This window comes from Pollicipes pollicipes, unplaced genomic scaffold, assembly GCF_011947565.3.
Source record: "Pollicipes pollicipes isolate AB1234 unplaced genomic scaffold, Ppol_2.1 Scaffold_4002;HRSCAF=4701_pilon_pilon_pilon, whole genome shotgun sequence".
Taxonomy (NCBI): Eukaryota; Metazoa; Arthropoda; class Thecostraca; order Pollicipedomorpha; family Pollicipedidae; genus Pollicipes; species Pollicipes pollicipes.
Window position 1 is genome coordinate 32,684,332 of NW_023596420.1, and position 25,755 is coordinate 32,710,086.

Consider the following 25,755-nt stretch of genomic DNA (forward strand, 5'->3'; position numbering starts at 1 on the left):
AGCGTCATGGAACGTTACTGACCTATAATGGCTTTGTTCCATAATTCGCTTTGGAAAGTTGGCGTCTAATACAGTCCTGAACACAGACTTTAGATTCAAATTTCAAAGTAATCTAATTTTTTTCGTAATCCAGATGCTTTCAGGGCTAGAAGAGGTCACTGAGCTGTGATGACCCTGAGTGGCATTTTGCTTAGCAAAAGCACCTAGGTTGAAGCTGGTTGCATGCTGAAGTCTAAGGACGCTTACGCCACTGACTTTAAGTTTATCATTTCAAACTCTAGTTGACATAAATATTTAAGACCTAAATATCTAAAAAAAATACACGAGCAAGCTCAAACAGGTTCACATAGTTCTACGTACTCTACGACTTTGGTGTCTATCGCTCTCTTGATGATTTCATGTATATATATATATATATATATATATATATATATATATATATATATATATCTATATATGTATATATATATACATATATATATGTATATATATATATATATATATATATATATATATATATATATATATGCCTTTTCTTTGACTTTCCTTTGCCTTTACCTTTCCTATCCCTTTCATAATCCGCCATGATTTTTACTGCAGATTGTATTGCACCTTGTGTGCATCATGTGTGACGGCTGTTTTAACCCACTATTAAGCTGCATTAATACGCACTCGGGTGGCCGGTTGTATACGGCGCTCGTGTGGCGTATCAAGTTAAGCTCTTCTATATTGACATATATATATATATATATATATATATGTATATATGCATATATATGTATATATATACATGCATATATATATATACCCACATGTATATACATATATATATATATATATATATATATATATCCGGCCACCCGAGTACGTATTAATGCAGCTCAATGGTGGATTAACACAGCTGTCACACATGATGCACACAAGGTGCAATACATCTGCAATAAAGATCATGACAGATTATGAAAGGGCTCCTAGTGACCCCACGTTTTCATAGGAAATGCCCGGTACATTCTTTTAACCACCTCAGATTTACGCGGCGGTTCAGACGAAAGGTGACGTAGCGATAGTAAAAAACCGCAATCTGACGTCATTTGATGAACCCGCCAGGTCAACTGGAAGAAAAAACGGAAATGACTTTCTCAAAAGTTTGTAGCTCACATGCGGAAACAACAACCGTTTCAACCATTGCCGACTAGCTCTTCTCGAGCACTTGTCGACAAACATCATTTGCTGTTCCTGAAGAACTCGAAGTTCGTCGACCTGTTTGTTGGACAGCTCAAGTCTACGCTGCGGTGCACGGTGTGCGGCCACGCGTCCGTGACGTCTGACCCTTTCTGGGACTTGAGCCTGCCGATCCCATCCACGAGGGCCAGGTGCATTTGCAGGATTGCTTCGATCTTTAACCAAGGAAGAGGTGTTGTGACAGGCGCAATGCTGCTGTGGACTTCTCCGCCAGTGGTTTGGAGCTGTCGCTATGCTCTGCCGTGCCGGGAGACTGGATGGACGACCTGTGCAGCGTGGCACACCGTTCCGGCGTGATGCATTTCAAACGCAAACTTTTTCAATATGAGACCAGGCTTACATTTAGCATTAGCTTGTACCATATCATCACATTTCTTCAGATTAGTGATATCTCGGGCCGAGATATTTATCATAGCTGGTGTCACGATGGATTAATGCACTGGAAATTTCAAATGGTCTTAAAACCTTTTTGTGAAGTATTAGCATATACATACCACTCTCATTAGATTCAACGATATCCTTTAAATGCATTTGTTCAGCTGATGACTCAAGTTTACCCAAATTCTGGGAAAATACTACGCCTGGCAGTGAGCAATGCGCATCGTTCGAAAGCGTTGGATACGGCCTACCCCATTATTGTTTAAAACCGTTGTGTGTGGAGAAAGGCGTGGTTTGGGGTCATTTCATTATAGGATCATTCATGCTGGGCAATATTAAGATGTGCAAGCCCTGTAAACGCTGCTAACACTATGAGCAAGCTCTAAACATTTCATGTAAGCTCTGTAAGTACTGCATGCCTGTGACCTGCGACGCTACAAGGATTCAGGGTTTTGTTTTATCGCATCTGCGTAAGAGATGCCGCCGAACGCCTCCAATAAGCTTTGGAAAGCTTTAGCTGACCGTAATTTTATCAAATCATGCGTCTTAACAAACATGTTTTTAATCTTTGCGAAACATTTCGAGAAAAAAATAGCCGATGAAATTTGTGCTATTAGAAAAGAAATGCTAATTTTTTTTAAAAGCTTTGAAAAGTTTTGCATTGTTATCCTTCGTGAAAACGGTTAGCTTGTTGCTTGTTCCAGTTGCAGCTGCTTTGTTCAGGTAGCGCGACATGTTGAGTGAAGCAGGGGATGCTGTCACGCGTGCGATGACACTATCTGCAAAGGTGGTGATAGTTGGCAACAGTTTAGAGATTCCCTGTTACATTCATATAAAATCTGCTTGTTTTTGACAAAGTAAACACATCATCCGAGTAGGACATCCACGACAAACACCAATTTGTTGAAAATAAACGCTTACAATAGCTGTGGCACGAACAGCAGCACAGGCGCAATTCTGTATATTATCGTGACTCCGCTGTTACAATTACTTTGGCATTCCCGCTGGCACGAGCTCAACCATGAAAGCCTCCTCTACTTCTGCCCTTGCACAAATTTGGCAAGGAATACTAACATCACCACGGTGCGATTTAGGGAATGCCACATCTCCCGAATGACCTCGCGCCGTAGAACGAACGCCCTTATGACGTCCCGCGGGACAAGAGTCGCGGATGCAAGGTCGGGCTCGCGAGTTACAGCGCCCAGGGGGTTCGTTAACGAACGGAGGGCACCGACGCTCGGCACCACGATGGAGAGCGGGATGAAGCGGGGAGCATCACAGCCAAGGGAGCCGCTGCTTTGCAGAAGAAACTCGAGATCGGCGGGACTACGCAGCCATCTCAGTGGTTGAGGCTGAATTTATCCCGAAAACAAGGCTGAAGTCAGAGCATGAGCTTTACGCCATATGATGCACTTTACTGCTATAACAGGTGCTTTTTTAATACTACGAGACGCCACAACACACGGCGGGTTGCATCAACATCGTTGTGACGCCTAGGCACCAGTCACGAATTGAGGAAAATAAGAGGTTGTTGTGGTCTTGGTTTGCTTGCGACGCAGCTCATTTCAGCAGTTTAGGCTTCTTGCGTGACCATCCGAACTGAATCAGAATGGTGACCGACACCCAGTACAATGGAGCAATGAAAGACGTATTTAATTACGTGCAGATGCAACCATTTTGACTCATTTCGATATTTGCGTAGTACTGTACAAACTCAAGCGCACGCAGTCATCAACATCCGAATTCATGGGATGTGTCTGATCGCCACTGCCACAAAACTTGATGCCATTGCCGCTCCTGTTTCCAGTTAACGACCAAAAGACAAGCACTGCTGTACCAGCCAGGCCGCGGTACCGCTAATCATTAGGTCGTTGACATCCGCTGAAGGCAAACACACCGACCCACATTTTGAGGTGAGCTTTGTACACCATTAACGTCCACCTCACAGCCCGCTCGTCAGGAGGCGCCACGACAACAAGAAGCGCTAAGGGGTGCGCTGTGTACACTAGGCAACGCCATGCCCCCCCCCCCCCCCACCGCATGTCAACATGAGCCCACCGCCCACGGCGGTGCCGCCGCCGCCTAATTGCACGCCGGTCCTCGCCGCCCGCCACTGCCTTCTGCACCCGTGTGATCAGCAAGCCGCGACCAATCAACGACGGGCGTCATTAACAATGTTCAGAGCCGTTTTTACAGGGAAGGCGGCACGTAATTAGCGGCGTCATCAGTCGCGACGTCGAGTCACTGCGCGCTCCACAGCTGTCATTAGTAGGGGAGCATTGGTGCGAATTTACGGCCGGTGCAACCTGTCATTGCCGTGTCATGGAAGGCGAAGGAAGGAAATGCGCTAGCCAAGTGGGATATTTTGGCATGACGCTGTGACACCAGGTGGATGTTTTGCGCTGTGTCATTACTCGCCCACCACACATCGACAAGGACGTCTTATAGGTATTATCAACCTGTGCTGCTTCTTGCACGGCTTTCGAAACAGGGACCCTAAGTGGATGAATCCGTACTGCGGCTGCGTGACGCATCAAACACAGTTTTTCCGTACCTTGTTAGATGAATGCTCTGACCACGCAGCTTTTGATTTTATAGCAACGAAAGTCACCATTATCTACTAGTGAGCACGTGTGAAGGATGATGTCAGGCATGTTACACACTGGTGATAGCCGCTATAATTGGTGGCCTACCCAGATTCCAGAACCTGCCAAGGACCCAATGATCCCGCACGACAATAATGCGCGATCATCCAGAAAGAGTGATCCAACAAGAACCGCGATACTGTATAGCCTTATGTCGAGAGATTAAGCAAAAACCAGTATCCAGCACGATATTATGTCGAGAGATTCAGCAAGCACAGGACTTAGTCTAGAGCTATCCCGAGGGATCCAGCAGAAGTCCGGATGGTGCGTAGTATTCTTGTCATGTACCAGCTTTTCCACCTTGCAGTTTTCACAGGTCCAGAGGATAGGTGGCTAGTACAAAATGCAATATAGGAAACCAAAATCGTGTGGCAAAGCACGTGATTGAATGCCTGGCAATAACTGACGTTCTCAAAATGTTTTGTGTTTTCAGCAACTGCACAAAAGTGTCTGATCACACTTCCTATTCAGCGAAGGTGCAAATAAGAAGCGTATCTCTGGGTCAATTTTTTTTAAAAAAAGCTTTGAGAGAACATGCTTCGGCATGTCTAGGAGCCCACTACACAAACTGCTGTGCTTCGAAAGGCTTAAACACGCTGCGTTATTTGACCAATACTGGGTTTAAATCTGAACCAGCATCCTGCATTGCAATCAGAAGACCATTTAGCAGTATGGAACACATCGCGCACCCAACGCATCAGTCGGGCATTGGCATAATAAACTCGCAGCGAGCCCATAAGGTGCCGGTGCCTTGCACCTGTCCAGCCGGCGCTTGCCGCGGTTTTTATACAGCCACGATTGCTTGTTGGTCATTCAATCTTGGCATTAGCTGCGCTCGGGTGGCGCCGCACCCGGTGCCAGGCCGCTGTAATAGTGCTACTTGGCAGAAGAACACGGCAGGTCGCTGTCGGAAGCGAGGGTTTGAAATCCAGCCGGATCACAGGGTAGGCGGTTCAGCGACGCCGACACGCGGAGGCCGGCCGCGGTCGAGGCGGGCGGCATTCGCGACACATTAGCCTGATTATTTACGCTCAGCAAAGGCAGGCAAACAGGCTCGGACCATTTCATAAAACAAAACTGCGAACGTATGCACATTTCAATCGCGGTGTAAAGGCATATGCACCATAACCAACTTTCAGACGCACTTACCTTTCGTAAGGAACTTACGGGTTAGAAAGGAATTAAGTTAAACTTTCTCGGCTGGTATGCTGACGCAGCACGATTTAGAACAGCGCGGCTTCGTATTCTTGAGTTTATGACGCAAACTATTGGTCTGACTCAGCCTGGACCGGCACCTCGGACGCTACCAGGCGGCTGACGCTGGATGGCGGGGACTGATGCCTCCCCACCGGTCTGTGAGCCCTGGACACTGCCGAGAGGGGCAGGCAGCGGCCTGCAGCTCTATATAGCGGGAGCGGGCACGGCCAAGATTGCCTCTTGGCTTGGGCGGCGGCGGACAATGATTCAGACGTTTTTGCGCTCTCGCAGGATCTGCTAGTTCTGAAGACTGGACTTGGCAACAGCGGGTGTGAGAAACGGAGACAAAATATGACGATGAAGCTGCCGTCTCCGGCAGACGGCCACATGCGGTACATCTGCCAGACAGCGTCCGTCTCGGATGATATATTCCGCACTTAATTGGAAAATCCACAGCCATGCCCACCGAGCCGCCAACACTTTAAATATTTCAGCCGCCTGAAGCGTGAAATATTGTCTCCGTTCTGAAATGAGATTTCAGTCCATTACGTATGCAAATAGGAGGCTGACGGCCACAATTAGCGCGATGACTGCGGTGGCGCGGTCCAGCGTCTGTCGCTCAGCGCCGATGGGCTTCGGCTCGATGTCAACCGGGTTTGAAACGCCCTGCGCGAGGTCCTGGGACCGGGGCTGGGACGTTGGGAGCATGGGGTGCCCACCTAAACGGAACATTAGTTAACGGGCGATTTCTGCGGGCCACACAGCCGACATGTGTGCGTCATTTGTTTGCTATGTGGATTGGATGCCCACTTTACATACTGATTTCCAAGGGACTTCTCGGCCGTCACGCCGTCGCGGCCTCCTACGCTTTGGCAGTTCACAGGCGCTCCCACGGGCTCCTGCAGAGAGTTTCGTGGAATCCAGCGAGCTGTCGGCTCTAACGGGAATTATTGCATAAATATTGAGTGCACCGCAAAGCAACGCTGCTGGTTTGTGCTGCAGACTCTGCCCTCTAGTCGATCGGTGCAATACATATGTTGTATGCTTAATTGCTTTGTCTTTCGCCGACGACAAATTGGTGACCGATGCCTGCTGCCAGAATGCCGTTTTTCTAGCTGTATGTATCACCTACATATATGGTCATTCGTGTCCACTTGGCATAAGCAATGTTATCTCTCTCATCACTGAACACAGCCCAAACTCCGAACCGCTGGCTTCAGCGGGAACCAAGTCGACAGTTTTCTAGCCGCTGTCGTCAGTGTTGGCCACTGCACAAACGACACGGCCGGCGCCGCTGGCCGCGTACCTTGGCGCCCGACACCCGCTGGGCAGAATTCCATCAATGCTTGATCGACGGGGCCGATGGCGTGTCGGCCAGCCCAGCAGTCGCATTTCCGCGCGGCTTCGGACCGGCGCTGGCTTTGGACACGTGCCGCTTGACGGGCTAAATTTGACGCCGCAGAAAATGCTCGGGCTGGCTGAGTCCCGATGGCGCCATATGTCGTGATAGGTTATTCATGACTGCGGTGGTAGGTGCGATCTCGCCGCTGCCTCCGCCGGCTGCCTATCAGCCGCCTGGGATGGGCCAGTGCGGCCGACAGAGATTAGCAGATACAGACGGAGCGGTGGGAGAGGCGACACCTTCTCGGACGAGGAGCCTGATAGATGGCGACGCACAGTGGCGTAGGAGTATTATAAAACGTCAGGCTCGTGCGATATAATTTTCACGCATTTTTGATTTCTTCTTGTCCAACGGTTTGACATGCGGTTAGATTAACCTAGGGTAGGACCAATAGCCAATTCACCCAAAGGTTGGGGGTCAACTGCCCCCTTCCCTCCTCTTGACCCCATACTCGCGTCGATGGCGGTGACTCAGGAATGAGTCACCAGGGAGCTCTGCTCGAATAAACAAGATCATTGTTGTAAGACTTGCTTGGGTGCGTGCATGGGTATTATATGGATTATTTTTAGGGCAGCCCATACATCCATACTCAACTTTGCCCTTCAAGAAAACGTGACGTTTTTATGAGCCCTGCTGTTATCAAGTTCTTTTGAAACACACGTTAAAGGCCTCAAGCTCCTGGTGTTTCGGCGTGATACGGTGGGAGCCTTTATTCTGACAAAAATGAACGTTCATTACATTAAGAGGCACCGGCAAAACGACGCTATTAAGGAAGTGTATTGTGTATTAAGCCTGTATTGACATATCACGACTTGGTCGGTCGATTATTGTAAGAATAGCAGCTATCACTTTTTTCTCTCTGACAGAGTAAATTGGAATATTTAAAGGAATGTTATTGTTTAGCGAATGAGTACATACTGAGTTCAGTGTTCGCATGCTGGAAGGCACGCGTATACCGTCTAAAATACAGGCCTAAATAATTCCAAGTTCTTTACACGGATCGTGATCCTGTTGAACAGTAACTTCGAAGTTCCTGAGACGATAGATATCGCCACTGGTGCGCGTTATCAGCTACAGCACTGCTGCACCGGGCTGCCATAGCGTCCCTGTTCAAAACAAAAACCGACCAACAACAAATTTTGCATGGTAAAGATTCAGACTATTGTAATGCAAATACGAATAGTACTCTGATAATGTCAATAAGAAAACCAAGACAAGAAGCTGCCATAATGTTCTTTGTGAGAACCTCAGGATTATTCTTTATTAGGTCCAATATTTTTTAGTTGCCTAAGTTGCATGTGAAGCGTTCATATCATGGATGTTCTCCGCTAAACCTACATAGACAATAATCTTTCTCTTCGATCTGATTGCTGCGAATCCTCGACATGACATGCGGGGGGCATGTTAATATGCCACACCGGCCATAAAGGAGCCTAAACGCAACGTGGCACACACATACACACACACACACACACACACACACACACACACACACACACACACACACACACACACACACACACACACACACACACACACACACACACACACACACCACACACACACACACACACACACACACACACACACACACACACATACACACACACACACACACACACATATATATATATATATATATATATATATATATATATATATATATGTATATGTGTGTGTGTGTGTGTGTGTGTATACATATACATATATAAACAAGAATATTCGTCAAGCCGAATCGCGCACATTTCGGGAAAGTTATGAGAGAGCAAGTTATGCAACACCAGCTTGTCATGTGACCTGTGTCTCTACACCATCCCTGCCATAAGTGTGTTGGTAATACAGCACCAATTAATTTTGTGCATCTGAATGGATAGATTCAACGACACCAGCGTCAAAGGGCAGGCGTTCGGCTTCTGAGAAATCTGCGAGAAATCCCACATCAACTGCAACCGGTCCGCTCGGCTATCTGAAGGCGGTTTGAAGAGATCGGAGGCCAATCACTGATCGCGAGGACAGAACGAATGCAGGACTGTAAGGCAGGTCTCTAGCGGAGTCAAATTAAAACACGTCACTGCCGTCACGAGCGCCGTGTTGCCCCCCCCCCCCGGCCGATCTTCTCCGTGATGTTTGAAAACGGATATTAAAATGGGTGGCATCAGACGGATCAGTGAGCATGAACATTGCATCGTATTTGGCCATGGAGTTAACACGCGCCCGGTATTAACACACGACGGGTATTCAACCGGGTGGCCGGTTGAATACCCGTCGCTCGGGTGGGCGGTGATCAATTAGAGCCCCCCTCCCCACTGAGATCTAAGAAACTGAGCGAGCTGGAGACATTAAATTCACAGGGTGTATTGACTTGTACGTGAACTCACTTGTGTCAAATTTTAAGGTACAAAGGTTATGGCCTTTAGGCCAAATAAGGTCAGACAAAGCCAAACTCCAGATTAGTATCCAAAGTGTCCCAGACCATCTCATGCAACCACCAAGAGCCTAGATACCTGTTCTGAGAGGATGGACCCTGATGCTCATTTAAGGTCCGTGACCTTGCTTGCTCATTTAAGGTCCGTGACCTTGCTTGAGCCTTCACAGGTCCTGACCAACAAAATCATACATACTGCCCGGATTTTCGCGATTAAATAAGCGTCAAATATCATACTAGACAGTATGCACATAAAAACAAAATGTTGACACCGGTTATTGTGGGTCAGTAATCTATTCTGACCCTTAAGTAGTCCATGCAAGGTGTATAGTGCGGCTCCTGTTATCAATAAATTCAAAATAATCATCAGAATCTACCACATGCAGTAAGTTCTAGGATAAAACAGGATGATTTTGACCTTGTTCTGACCTTTATATCTTACCCTAATTCAATGGAATTTGCTTATTCAAATGTTGTGCTGCCTTAGAGGCTATCTCAGAGATGTAGGTCTGCATCTAACGCTTCGTCGTTGTAGCAGACTGAACGATTTCCTGGAAATTATCTTTGTTTAATCCAGTGTCTGACTTTGACGTGCCATAGGTCAGCGGCCTTACAAGTTACATCTAAACTGATATCAAACGGTCCGATTTTTAATTGTACCCAATTTTACAAAATTTGGTGCGGCTTTGTCGCTCAGTCCGAGAGTCATTCCGTAAAACCTTTGGAGGGGTTCAAATTGACCCCCGCCCACCTGAGCGCTTGTCAAACGACGGTTTCTGATTTGGGGAAAGCATAGAGAGCGAGGCAGATATTATCAAAAGTTGAACGACAGGCCGAAAGAGAGGAAAAGGAAGAACAAAGTAAGAGGGAGTGAGGAAGAAGGAAAGGGATGAGGAAAGAGAAGAGAGGAGAAAAAGTGAAAGGTGCAATAGCGAAAAGGAGGAATGGGAAGGATGGTGAGAGGAAAGGAGAGTAAAGGAAGAGAAGGAGGAATAGGAAATGGAAGAAACAGAAAGAGATAATGGGAGGAGGAGGTACGACAGAGAGGGAAGTAGATAGATATAGCCCATCCTAAGTTTTTGCTTTTCTTTAATACAGGCCCAGGTGTGGGTCAATTTGACCCCTGGAAGGCTATTACATCGTAATTTCCGAGCGGCGCAGGCATTGCCGCGCCAAGCCGTGTATGACTGTGAGCAATAGAAAAGACCACTCCTCTAAGTCTAACAAAATTATTTGCGCCTTGTGAGGTAGCAGGTCAAATCAGGCCGTGACTGTCACCGAAGACAATTTCTTGGTAATCGTTTAATCTGGAAGGACAACGGAGTATTAGACGGAGCCATACACCTACGGGATAGTTTCTCAGGCAATACCACTGGATTTAGAATTACAACAGATTCCATTGGATTAGGGTCACGTATAAAGGTCGGATCGAGGTAAAGAAACAACTTACTTTTACTGGAGTTCTTGCTTCATGGGGTAACTTCTGAAGCTCATTTCAAATTCCTTGATAACAAGGACTACAACAGACATCTTCCATGACTTCCTAAAGGTCAGAATAGGCCTTGACGAGGTGTATAATCCCATATGGGGTAATAGTAATACCCTATTGCTCGGAGAAAACCAGGACAATGAAGAAATAGATGCGTTGACATTTAGGCAACATGCCTTTATCGAAACGAAGCGCAGAAGTGAATTCAAAATTACCTGCCCATGATCCTACTGGATTTTAATTTTTTGTTTTGAAACAGCGAACCACAGTTTTACAGGACGCCAACATTCAGGGAAGTATACAACGATCGATTGCCAGCCGTTACTATAATATTTAGTATCTAAGTATTTAACCAAGACTTAAAATACGCGAAAAAATACGTGCACATACCAAAGAATTCAAGTTAACAGGCATCACGGTTCACGCTTTATTCAAACATGCAAGCAATTTCAAGTAAACGGGCATCACACATCACGCATGAATTATGTATGGAAACAATTTCAATTCAACAGGCATCGCGCATCACACGTCAGGCACCACCAATACACGTAAAAGGTTTTAGGCCAGCTCGGATCACACATCCAGGCACTTATCACATTCACGTAATCGGCCATGATGATCCCTATACATTAAAGTTTGATCGCCGACTTGCTTTAAGAACAGACTTCACTTATTTTCCTGCCTGAGAGGTCCTGTGCCCTGTAGATGACTTTGAGCTCTGAAAGGGGCACAAAGTCCATCCCTCGTTGCACTTCGGCCTGAATGTGTTTTGCCAAAAAATGGTGATGGAATGGGATATTCCATGTGTCGTTTTTAGCGTCTCACGGATATTCATTATAACTCAAACTAATAGTGCGCATGGACTCCCCGACATGGACTATATCCCTCCCATGTTTTCCACACAGTTTACACGTAATTTCGTAAACTACGCTTTTTGGCGCGCAAATCCCTTGAAACCCTGACTTACATAAATTACGTTTCTTGCCACCCGGACACTTATACTTAGAGACAGAAAATTTCACCAAAGACGCCTTCAGATTTTCTTGCTTTAGCTTTTAGCTTTTTTAGTTAAAAGCTGAGCAGCTTTAGAAAATTGAAATGGTTGAAAAAGTTGAATTGAAGTTATTTATATGTATAATTGATGCGTCATGTGTGATGCCCGTTTACTTGAAATCACTTGCATGTTTAAATGAAGCGTAATACGTGATGCTTGTTTACATCTCATAAATGTTGGTGTCCTGTTAGAATTGTTGCTCGCTGTTTCGAAAAACAATGAGTTCGGACAAATCGAGTACAATCATGAGCCGGCAATTTTGAATTCACTTCTGCTATTCGTTTCGATAAAGGCATGTTGTCGAAATATCAATGCATCAATTTTTTCTTTCTCCTGTTTTTTTTTCTCCGAGAAATAAGCCATTACTGCTGTCTTATCTATGTCGCATAATGTTCTTCGCGAGTGCAGCTAGCAAGTTGGATATAATCAACTTAAAGTATTAACTCTTAAAGTTTAAGGTCACACATATGGCACAGTAGGTCTCAAAGGCCTTGACGATTTACATAATGAACTAGGAGTGGCTGTTGCCAACTGGAGACGTGTCTTTTTGTCTCGGCGATTTTATAACTGCCTTAATGAGTCCCGACAACTCAACCGTGCATCGCCACGTGTCCATTTTAAGCGACCTGAGTCTTGTGCAGCTTATTGAAATACCCACCCATCTTGAGCGGCCACGACTCTCCTGGACCATGTAATTACCAGCATGCCGAATCTGGAGAGTACCGTTCTGGTGCCGCAGGTGCCGATTGCAGACCATCTCACCACCATCCTCCGTGTCCCGTTCAGGCGGAACCATTTGCGCCCCGTTTGTTCCGTTTTTGCCCCCTGGCGTAAAGTCTGCTGAGACGTGCTTGGTCTACATGTGCTGTATGCAGAATTGGACGCGATGTACTGGGCCGTGGGTGGCAGGGAAGCTGAAGGTTTTCACGTGCGTACGGTCAGGTGCCATCGGATGTGCACTGGCCTCTGACAACAGTGACACCCCGCCGTCCATGCTGTCCCCGGATTGTGGATAATCCCGAACTGCCGTGTGTGATGCGGGGAGCGCAACCTCTTCCTGGTCAAGTGCCCAAGTACGGTTGTAGGGATAGACCGCACTGAATATAGGCGTTTGCGAGCCCGGGTTTATGGTCGCTGTGCTTATGCGAAGCGTAACATCTGTGCGCTAGTGAATTATCCAACCACGCTAGCTTCTGGTGGAGTATCTGTGAGGTTGGACTTACACTCACAAGGGGGGGGGGGGGAGGTAGGGCCGAGGAGGTGATGCCCCGCGGACATGGCCGACGATTTGAACCGTGACTTCGCCTCAGTTGATCCAGCTCGGCGGTGGTCAGCCACGGGTTGTCCCCGCCTCTCCCTCCGAGACCACTGTGCGTGCCCATAGCCAGGCTAGTTTACACCTTGTGACCTTTGAGGGGCTCGTCTTCATCTAGAGCCGTTGTAATCGATGGTATGCCACTGCTTGCGCTGAACAACTGCCTCACTTTCATAGGACTTCCTTTGCTTCATCTTGTCAATGCTTCTATCGCCAACCGCGCTTTTGCCTGTACGTGGAAGCTAACCTCAGTTTTCCCGTCACAAGTCCGGTGTACGTGACGCTGCAAGCAATTTTAGGCCCAAATCAATCTTATCTGTGTTGTCGAAAATGTATGAAAAGTTATCTGTCAGCACCTGTCGGATGATCTTGAGGTCCACGGCCTCTTAGGCCCTTCACAGTATGCGTTAGGCCATGCCATTCAACGGAGGACGCCGTGGTCGACGCCGTGGAGTGGATGACACGTCGGATCGGCTCTGAACATGCTGTCACCTTCACCTCCATAAGTCTAAGTCAAACTTCGCCAGCGCTGACCATGGCGTCCTCCTGACCAAGCTGCAGTGGCATGACATCGATCCGTGATGGTTTCATTGTTTCCTTGATGGACGGCGGCAGGTGGTGAAAGCTGGTTCACTATCCCTTCGCTTGTTTCATGGTGTTCCTCCCGGATCCCTGGGGGTCATTCCCATTCAGCATCTTCACGAACGACCCTCCATCCTATCCGCCTCGCGAGCGTCTGGTTTCCTACGCCAAGAGGTCTAAGTCTTCGACTTCGCCCACCCCGACCACTTGTCCAACCTGAAGTCCCGACAGGAGGAGCCCATCCTTCGCCTCCAATCCTACTCCACTGACCACTTCCTGAACATGAACCGCGCCAAGACCGCCCTTTCTAGTCGGCACGCTCCAGGCCACAAAATCTCCTCCTTCCAAACATCTCCAACTTACTCCGCTGTTTGCGAAGATGCTGGGAGTGATCATTAACCGTATTCTGTCATAGGAGTAGCACATATCCAGATTGGTCGAAAAGTGTAACTCCATCCTGTTTTGTCTATATAAAATTCGACATCATCTCACACTCAAAGTCCAAAAACTCTCTATCTGGGCCCATGCTTTCCCCCGTATCATATACTGCCTCTCAGTCTGGGGCGGGATCGCCGCCTGCTATCCCAGCCGGAGCAAAAGTCCTGAATTTCGCGGCCAAGATCGTCTCGGGGGCGCGGGGGTCGAGATCACATTTACCCGGTCGTAAGGTCGCTCGGCTGGAGCGGCATGAGTGACCTTTTTACGCGCCGCAACCGCATTGGCGTCCTTCAGTGCCCCCAATGACCCCCTGCCGCGGTGGTGGTGCGATTCTCTGTTCACAGCTCGGACTGCTGTGAGTGAGCGCATTACGAGGTCGGCGGTGATCAGGACTTTGGAGCTGCCCGCTTTCCGACTATGCTGTTAAAGTATGCGGCCTTGTCCTGGAATCACCTGCCGCCGGCCCGTTTATGACCTCCCGGAGCGTGTTGCGCTCATATCTAAACTTGACCAATGCAGAAAAGAGGGTTTTGTTTGACTTTGGGATATTTCTGAAGCTCTTGAGTGTTTTCATTGTCACCGCATCTTCGTTTTTATCATCTAAATTGGAAGCATTGACTCGAATCAAGCATTAAGCAATACATGTGAAGCGATTCATATGAGATACATTACATTACGTGATATTACAGTACAGGTCACTGACCAAAAATGACCCATGTCTACCTTTTGTTTTTTATGAATGTGCCGCCAAGCGCAATCCTCAACGCTTATTCAACTGCAAAAAAATCAAATCAATCTCCTAGGTTTTTGGTCATCATGTCATCATGTCCTTCTTAGGGGCAAAAACGGTCACCGGCCAATGAACAACAGTGACTTTTGCTTAGAACAGGTATCTATGTTAAAGGCGGTTGCATGAGGAGGTCTGGGGTCACTTTGAACACCAATCTTGGGTTTGACCTTATTTGGTCCTTAACTGACCCAAAAGACATAACCTATGAACATCAAAGTTTGACATAAGCGAGTTCGCATACAGAATCAATCCACCCTGCAATATGGTGTCCCTAGCTATCTTAGTTTTTAAAATCTCAGGGGGTTAAATTCCCCCCCACCCCCCACCCCAGCGAAGGGCATTCTGCCGGCCACCCGGGTGCGTGTTAAAGACGTCCGACGCTTTACGGTATCTTTCTTTATGGAGCCTTCATCAGCACCTCAGTTGCATGAACCTGGGCTGAATTACTCGGATAACATAGACCAAGTGGCAGAGAAATCATATGTCTGCCAGACAACTCGGCACATAAGGACATTTTTTGCAAATAGCAGTGTTGAGTGGAATTAGTACACGCTGTATCTGTGGTGGCATTTAGTCAACACATGATTCGGGGTGTACATGCTAAGACCTAGCAGTATCGGTTTGGAGCGACCCCTTCCTTCTCTCCCTCTATCTCGCTCTCTTCTCCGCTCTCTTGCTCTCATTTCCACTTCCCGGGTAGGATATCTCTCGTTTCGCAAATTCTCCAACATCGCTAAACCCCTTGTCTTTGAGAAAACGTCTCACAATTGCCTTGTGATTTATTTATGCCGTTAACAAAATGACTTGTGATGAGACCACTATCAAGTAGAATGCTATCTTGACAATATTGGCAAAGTTGATGCGATCACGTATGCAGAAGACTTGTGGTATTAAGGTCTTATCACCCTCCCCCGAGTCAGCCCTCGCCATAGTTTGGCCATGAAAGAGATTCATCGTCCCATTAAGTATGACCAGATCCGTGCTTTACAGCCGGTGTTATATGTCAGAGAGACAGCTGTGATGACTTGGCGTGCCATGATGGCCGGTGCATGACAACATAAAATCACCGCACAACTAGTGCAAGACGATCTGGGTTAAGTTTTTAATGTAATTTGCCGAGCCTCCTTATTTTCCAGCCATTTAAATGGTCCACACAAATCACCATAAAGGGCACGCTGCGATGTTTGAGAGCCATTAGCGGGCAAATGAAACGAAGCGTACCGTTACACCCTGAACGTGCTCTGTCTTGTTCACAGTGTCTTATGCTTTAAGTACTTAAAAATCGCAGTCGATCACAGCCGGGAGCTCCAGAAAAAACGGACCGACCTTCTCCCGCAATAATGGTTGTCACAAATGACAGCCGTGATTGACTTTTCTGAAAGCCATCTAATGTTAATTTAGCTTATTTCTTAAACGTTTCCGAGAGACCATGTTGTCGTACATAATGGATGAAAAAATAAAGATGGTCAAATGGTACTTGGAACCAAAATCCGACAGCCGTCAATGATCTTTCAGGGTCTTTTTAAAACGCGAGAAGTGCGATCAAGAAGCCAGTTTTGCACTATGTGCAAAATGTAAAATCAGCCCACGAAAAGGAGGCAAAAGACCGCCACGGATATGACAAAGCATGAGAGGTCTTTCTTCCCTCCCCCTCCCCATTCACACCAAATCACTCTGCCGGCTTGGGGAGAAGATGGCCAGTAGCAAGACCGCTGTGTTTCGACTGGCTAAGGCCCCCTCAAAAGGTTAGTTCAAGCAATGATGTGCCTGATACCTAGACCGTTGGGAATATAATCCCTCGTTCTTCTATCAGATTCTGTTAAGAAACGACGCACTTTTAAGTTATACAGCAAAGTCAAAAGCAAAAACTTCCGACTTTTCATCCATCGAGGCACGATAAGGTCCGAGAAGCACCACAACGGGCAGTGCACCGCCTGGCGCACTATTAACAGTCGAGGCGACACTGGTCTCTCCCCGTTTCAGGCAAGTTGAGGGGCTGCAGTGACAGCAGCGGTTAGACGGTATGAGGCAGCCCTTACCATGTTTTGGGCGGGTTTGAAAAAAGTCTGAGAGCTTGTCACACCAGTGACGTCACCGAGACGGTGTGACGCCACTGGTAACAGCGGAGGAGATGTGCCTCCACAGACAGTCTCTGAAATACCGCATTGCACCAAAATTTATTCAATTGAAGGGAACAAAAGGGTGGCCAGCATGTCCTCGCGATTTGGGTCACCGGATTTCTTTCTGTGGGGTCTTTGAAGTCGCAGGTGCACTGAAAGAGACCCAAAACCACCCCGAACCTGCGAAGGCGCCTACGAATTACCGGAAAAACTTACAACCAGCGGCGCGCTATGCCATGTTAGCAGCAGAGGATCGGCCGTACAGTGTCAGTAGCGAGCTGGGGTCGCGTGGAGTACGCGCTGTGCCAGCGAGGTCAGGAGGTCTCAGCAGATAATGAAGATCTCGGGGGTTAGATACACGAGAACGCTGCATGTTCTTTCCAGGGATATCATTCATTTTGCATTGTTATGCTACAAATAAATGTCTGAAATATAGACGAAATACATCTGCGTGCTCTTCTTGGAACTCCCTGTATTGACAAAAAAGTGCAGGCCTGTACTCGTTAAGTTGAAACAGGCGGTTTTGTGGTCTTGGTAGAGTAGTACGAACAACTTATCCTTCGTTTATAGAAGCTGACAGCAAACTATGTGTAAATGAGCTTTCTGAACGTTTCTTTCCAACCAGCTGGTTTCACCATTGGCAGCTCAGGATGTCTAAAATAGTTAACTTGATATTCTGGACAAAACCGAAAGATGTCTTCGGAATGGGAACGCGCCGATTCGTGCATACAACAGTCCCGCACTCCTGCTGACTGCACCGTCTTCCAGCGGGCCCGATGAAAATCGCATCATGATTCCCCTGGGCATGACGATGGAGAAGCTTTAGGACTGTTTTGGACAGCGTTTCACATGCGGTGATATGCCCATCGTCGTGATTGATGTTGATAGTCGCCTGTTTATCACCCGAAAACACCATCAGTATTAGGCAACTGCGCTGACGGGTACTCTGGACGCTTTGTTGGATGTCCTCACCAAGTTGACAAGCGAAGCGGCCTGACGATCAAAATGTCTCCCTGCCATGCTCTGTAACCAGGCATCAAATCAAAAACTCGTACTGATCCCCGCGGTTCTCTGCGCCTACATCCCAAACTATTGCAGCTGAAACGTTTTGACGTTTACCACCCATCAGTTTTACATAACCTGCCAAAATATGAGCCCGCAGCTCAGCTCGTACGTGGCTCCCAGAATGGCTCGTTGAATGTGTGCCAGGTCGAGTGGAGGAGGACTGTCCTACGTAAGCGCCAATCACTGTACTTTGACGATTCCGGAGCAATGTTCGACTTGAGTGGGCTATAAGACAGCCCCTTGCATCGAGGACGGCCACGTTTGGCTAGTGGGCCATGCATGTGAGCTGCCAGGGGCGGATCGAGGAGTAAGAATGGGTGGGGCCCAGGTACCTACAATTCACGAGAGGTGCGCTAAACAAATTTTAGGAGCATTGCAATGCTACTTGCAACTTTCTAAGAAGCCTGTAGTCGTGCAATGCATATGACAATATATTATGTAGACGTAGAGGCGATGCCAGCTAGTTATGGTAAGGAACTGGAATAGTACGTTCTTAAGTTCAAACCGTCGCGCAGCATGATTATGGCTTTGTTCTTTTCCGCCAGCAGATGTCATGTGCATTGGTGACGATAATATTTCAGAGGCGTAAATAGGTGCGAGCAAGATAATGGTCAGGGCGCATGGTAGGCGAATATCTTTGTACCAATATTTTATGGCTACCCTTTCGTCTTTATGGAAATTATCTTCCCATCATTTCAACACTGCCTTGTCTGCCTATAATGAAACGCAAGAGGGACATATTCAGCGAGCATCGAGGGAACATCATGCATTGTAATCTGGCAACTCATTTGAGCTCACTGGCAAAAAAGAACGGATCTTGAGTGCTGGTTAGGCTAAAAGCAGTCGAATTAAGTCCCGTGTAGCATACATTTATTAGCTACTGGCAAGAGTTCTCCTCCCATATGCGGCTGCCATGTTTTATGTTCGATAGAAGTAGCTTTGCTGGTATTAATGTATGACGTCTCAAAAACTGCTGACGCCTCGAGGGCATCCCTCTTTGTGAGAAAATTATAAATTTTTGGTGCGTTTAGTATCTCCAGCTACCTAAAGTCGAGTACGCGACGGAGATGAGAGACCCTCATCCCGAGGGTCTCTCATCACTCACCCAACTTGATATTCCATCGTCCGTATCTGACGCAGAAGGAGGTAGTTCGCACCGCACGAGCTACCATGTGGGGTCATGAATCTACTTTTGATGCGACCTGCCGCTAATATCCATTGGATATGTGTCACTGCCAAAAATGCGATATTTTTCTCCTTACGAGTGCGCTATTGACAATTTAGGCTTTTGATTATGGCCCTGCGGCCACTCTGAGTGTTCAAAGGACAAAACAAGCGCAGAAGATTTCGAATATCAGGGGTCAAGGGGTCAAATGGAGTCTGGCATGTAATTCAGGTACAATTCGCCGCAATGAAATGATATTAACGTCTGACGCGGTGGTGGCCCATCTAGGTCATGCCATAGACGCCCACACCACATACTGTATGCTGAATAGTTACGTCATAATGTCACCTCAAATGGTTGTTTACGCCATGTCTTTGTCAGGACTGGCCGTAATTAGATTGGAACACCCTTGTTTAGGCTGTTGGAGCTTACGGTTGACATCTGCGGTCTGGTAAATCTCGAAGGTTTTGCCTGCACATACTACCAAGTTCAGCTATAACGGACAGCGGCTTTGACAATGGGCAGCGTCTATTGCTTGCAAATGCCCATTGGGCATTCACGCATACACTTTTAAATGCAGATTACCAAAGCGTGGCCAAGTAAAGGTTCATCTTCCTCCGCTTTACTGACCCTAATGTCATTTAGATGAGCTAGCAGGCAGCGCCGCAGATGGAACACAGCCGTCAGCCTGTCGCTGCGTGGCCCAGCCACCTCCCTATGCGATCGGCAGTGGGAAAACACGCAGGTGCATGGTCCTGTTTGCATATCATTTGGCACGACTGCTGTAGATAGGCGAGCGTCACTTGACATGTTTATGGAAGGCATTACCGACTACTGAGCCTGTTTGGGCCTCGGTAGTGTCTCGGCTGCCATCGTAATGGTCATTGGATTCCACCCCTCGTGCTAGTCATAAACCGCCTAAGGTGGCCTGTTTCTGGCGAAGGTACGGCGCAATCACGCTTTGCGGTCGCCCAAACCTGCACCGCATAGCACCGTTAGCCATGCACCGTTAGCGGAATTCAGTTAGCCATGCACCGCACCGTTAGCGAAAGCGTAAGCATGCGTGTCTCCGAAGGTACAATTTGTGACGTGTTTGGCAGGCCTGAAGCTTACAGCCGATTTTAGTCTGGCTTTAGTATAGGACAAAGAAGACTGGACGTTCCAATGTATTAAGCGTGGCGTAAAGTGCGTGACGAGTGGCAAATAGAGTCCTGCAGGCCACAGCAGCGTGTCACCAGTTTTACGGTGTTTATTTGACCAGTCGAGCTCAGCTGAAGAACCGACGGAAGTTGCAGAAGATTCGACGTCGCTAAAATAATATCAGGATGGCACTGTGCTCCTGTAACCGGCCTGATTGATGAAGCGATCGCCGTGCCATCGATAGGTCAAGCTCGAATAATCTCTGTTTCATGTTACATGCATGTCTCCATCAGACATGCATGACACGGGACAGTGGTCTGACGCCCTTTACTCGATACTGTCGATAATGCAGTCTGTCTTGACTCCCAGTCTAGGCCCACCCCTTCCGCGCTATATAAGTCCGTGTTCGAGTCAAAACACATCGATCCAAAGCCAGTGTCCGGGTCAACCAATCTCAATGAGCCGAGCCCAATGAAGGCAAATGCACCCTCAACGAAACCACAGCATTTCCCGGCTGCTGTCGGGTGTAATAGCTTTGAATGGGAAGCAGGGGGATCATCCATCACTTCTTTACCGTGTTCCTAGCTCCATCTCCCGTCACAACTTCGCAATATCTCCACCGGGTATCGCATTCTCATTCATTGTCGCCGAGGGCATAATGTTAAGCTTTTTACAGCCTTTTTTCCCTTCACCTCATTCAGCCTTGAAACACAGCACCTTTTCCACGTGCTCTAACGTTGCTGGTGCACACCTGCCCGAAACTGCACCGGAGCGCGGGGTATCACAGACAGCCGCGTATTGATTAACGGCCGCCTTCGTTCGTCAGTGGTTGCATCGTTCAGGCTGATAACAATCCGCATGCTCCAAAGTCGTGGGTGGGGAGAGCGGCACGGCCAGGGTAATTAACCGCCATCAGCACGCCAAGTGGCGCATTTGACGCCGCGTTCGGCAAAGTAATGTCCTCGCATATCACCGGCAGATCGTCCAAGAGCTATGGCTACGCCGTCCGGAATGTGGCATACTCACGCACAGCGCCGCTCGTGATTTCACTGTCTGCGACGTGACGTCTAAGCACGTGAATGGAAAGTGGTAGAGATCGTTGCCACGTGCTTTGGCAAAAAGATGTGAAATCACGCGATGCGGTTGTTATGTTGAAGTTCTGTAGGCTTATTTTCTGATCACCGTGCCGATATCGAGTGATATTATTGGGTCTGTGAAAATGAGCCCGCTTGATTGTTATTACATGTGAATGGACCACGATTGGTCATAAGTCACATTCAATGGATTTGTGCTGCAGTGTGCGGCAATATATTATTATAAACCAGATTAGATGAACATCCATGATGGCGCTCATGTGACAATCAATACCCCGTGAGCAAAACCTACAAAAAACTTATGATGTTTCAGGATGGATGATAATTGTTATGACATTATCTTGATCAAGAACTGATAACATTAGGCTATGATTTACCTGGTAACCATTGGAGCGCGTAAGGACTGAAACAGTGTGGCCGAAAGACAAAACATGAGCATTAATAAAATCCGTATCCCTCAACAGGTCAACCCATCGCACTGCGGTTTTTACAAGACGTACGAACCGAAAAAGCCTGGGTTTAGAAAAACGCAACATTACGAAGATATTTAACGAACAGCAAGGACGGAAACATGATATCCTTTTAAGCATGAATGGCCAAGTATCTACATATTGGTCATGGCCATCTCGACAACAAGGAGATCTCTCAAGATTATGTAAGAACAACATGAATACCATCCCTTAGATCACCAGGAATATTTGCCGCGCATTTTTTGATGGAGTGCCAGGTTTATCAAGCAACAATCTGCAGGATAAGGTCCTGAAACTTGTTATCGACCCACGCATCTGAAAATGGACTTTGAAATGCGGGCTAAGTCATATGGGACCTTAACAGTGATCACATAGTTCCACACACTAAATAGGAGTGTTGGTATCCAAGAGCTTCCCTCTCCAGCTCGGATCAGTATTACTCAACCCTCGAAGATGTCCCTCTGGGGTATGTATGTTAGATATATGTATTGGGTTAGGAAGCACCTTGTAACCTTTGAGAATTACGATAGGCCTTCTAGGTGCCTGTAGAGGGAAGTTTGGGTTCTGAGATACCCTGCAAAGGTTCCAAAAATGTCCTGGAAGTATGTCGGTATTTCAGCAAGGTTTAAAGGGATCTCAATCTGTAGCACTTTTTGGATTTATTGCGTCCGAACAACAGCTACCGCAGCCGTCTAAATACTCAGAGTGCACTGAAGGCAAAGGGATAAATGGTGCGCTGAAAAGGCGTGTACCATGCCGGTCGCCAATGCTCGAGGATGTCCCAATGTTTAGAAAAGTCGTTTCTGTTGAACTTGTTATCGACCCCATGAGCTATGAAAGCCGCTTAAATGTCATATTCCAGCAACACTGAGCATACATGACAAGCATAAACTTTTTCTTGTAAAGCACTGGTTGATTGATCAGGGACGCTTTTAACTGCTGAAATCCGGTTCAAACATCATGAAAATCCCTGGTAGCATCTATCCAGCGTACTCCTTCCCCCTTCAGAAAAGAGTACTTCCGCCAAGATTGCTAACCTGGACCCATGCAAGGTGCAGTTGATAATGCGACAAGTGATGTGTAAATTTTATTCCATGATTGGATCAAAGCAAGGCCGCTGGACTGCCATATGATCATCTGACCAATTCCCGCAGCGCACGTATTTGGACACAAGTCTCCTCAGCGTGGCACTAAGTCGTGTGGTTGGTCATGCCACTGAGATGTAAGAACGCATCCATCAGAACCGTGGTGAGGCGCACCACAGTCGAAAACTTGGACAAAAGACTGCAGTAAACACACACCAGTAGACGCTCGAAATGCTATATCAAGAATCTGGGAAGAAACACAGCCTTTTTATTAAGAGAGAAGTCAGTGTTCGGCGTTGTTTAGTGCCGGTTACAAAGTTGTATAAGTAGGCTGACGGGTGGCAGTGGATCCTGAAGTTGTGTCGTGCTGGTAATTTTTACGGAGTTTCAGGGAGCTGGTGACGCCATTGATCCCGCGATAGGTGCCAGCTCAAAGATTCCTGCGTGAGATTGGCCAGGGCTACCGATTACTGCTTGGCATTATCTGTCCCGACTGTTGGAACCTGAAACAAAAGGGGAACGCTTAGGTCTCCCGTCCGATGCGTTGCCGTCGGCAAAATACCCCAGGCAGTGCCGAGTTAAAACCAGTTAAGCCGAATAGCATGAATTTTGCTGGTAAGTACCGACTGTTCACCGGTCCGGTGTGCAGTGCCTTCACAAATATCAACCATCCTGGAGCATGCGCTCTGGGTTACATGAAGCTTCGAATGTCGTGGTTGATAAAGTCAAATATCGTGACGGTCTGAATGCGAGACGTGATACACGTTTTCCAATAAAGTTATATGAACAGTTAAAAAAAAACATCTGCTTTGTGATATATGATATTGTGGTGCGTAACCGCAAATTGTAGAAGATACCAGCGTGAAGATTGATGGCATGGCAACTGACTTCTCTTTTGACAAGCCGATGATTTACTATGTAACTTACTTGGCACACAGCACACAGCCTCATGTAATCATGCATACACATAAAACGCACCGCGAAACTAAGAGCCTTTTTTAGTTTGTTGACGTGACATCATTCCTACCTGACTTGGGATGACTTAAGGCTTAGGAAGATTTTCTATTACCTCAAGAAAAACTGCACCCCAACCAGCAGGATGAAATCCTAGACCATCGTGTACAAAACTGATGGAAGACCGGGGACCAAATTTGGCACAAGAGATCAGTTTGTGACGTCACTGCAACGTGCGTCAGGGCGACCCGACATTTTAATTTAGCCATGGTAACGCTATGACACGTACTTGATCTACTAAACGCAACCATTAAATCTAAAGAAACATATTTAGACGTGGAGGGGGCCTAGAAACAGAAAATTTCGTATCGTCTATCAAATTGATGACGTTATTTTGGCTGACGTGAGATGCCCTGGCCTCCCATTTTGTGATTTCAAGTGTCTTTCTATTTTGTTAGGAAGTAGTGCAAGCGGCAGTGTAAATTCAAACCGCTGGCTCATTTGATGCCGAGTCATGGCGAGAACGAATGAATGGGCGTTAACCATCTCGCCCAGCAACTGATGCGTTTTACGCAGATAACCGCCATATCAGGATAAGTGTCTAAATACTTCAGTTGGATGCGTTTCGGTCAGTCTAACGCTATACTGCATGTAAATGGATTGTTATTTCTGACCACAATGTGATTTATGTAGCATAAAACTGCGGGTGAGCACAGGTAACATGATCTGACTCTTTCGATTGTCGTAAATGAAACTCGGCGACCAACAAATGCTGCATAATAAAAGGGAGCATGCAAATGCAGGGGAGTTTCTACTAGACCTCGTTAATTTCAGTTAAGTGCCCATTACGAAGTGTGGTGACACTTCTGTCATAGACCAAATGGCTGTTATGGCCGTACCAGGAAGACCGGTGTAGACTGCGCCTGTTTTATGGATCAGTGCAGCCATTTTAAGTCAATTACGGCGACATTTCGCAGCGTTATGGCCAGCGCCGCGGGACAAAGCGCAAGTGCGACCGCTCCTTTCTATAGTGGCTATTACCAATTTGTACATGGCACAGCAGCTCGTCAGCTAACACTTTGGTGGTGAGCAGCTCTGTCGCGAATCTATAGCACCCACATTGCGCTGATGAAGTGGAATTCTTGCTGAACAGAAGCGCAATTTTACCATCCCTTACAGAGTGTCCTGGAAATAGCCAAACGATTTTACAGCTAAACAGTAAAGGATGCCATTCATTTACTTTGAATAAACCTTTGACTTGTGGTTTTACGTAGAACTTCATCATTCACTTTCACACTGTGTCCCAATGTTTAAAGTGGACGGCGCAAACAGAGGTTGTAGCAGACGGCCCACCAGCGCCTTCCGAAGCTATGACCCAGACTCCCCACTGTGTCTCCGGAATGACTAGAACTTCCGTCCTCCATTGACGTACCAAGGGGGCACTGGGGGCACATGCCGTACAAGCCTACTCATCTATGAACATCTAACATGGGGCCAGGGTTGTCTAAGGTGGTGCTCTCCAGGGTGACCCTTTTGATACCTAAGATAAGACAGAGGATGTAATTTTGTCCTGGTCCGCCACGATCTGACACGGGAAAGCTGTGGTGCCCCTTATGGGACGCGGAAATGTCAAGCCGTTGGTACAGTTAGGTGGGGTATTATTCCAGAAAACCAATGGAATGGGGGCCAACAACGAGCGTCTTGG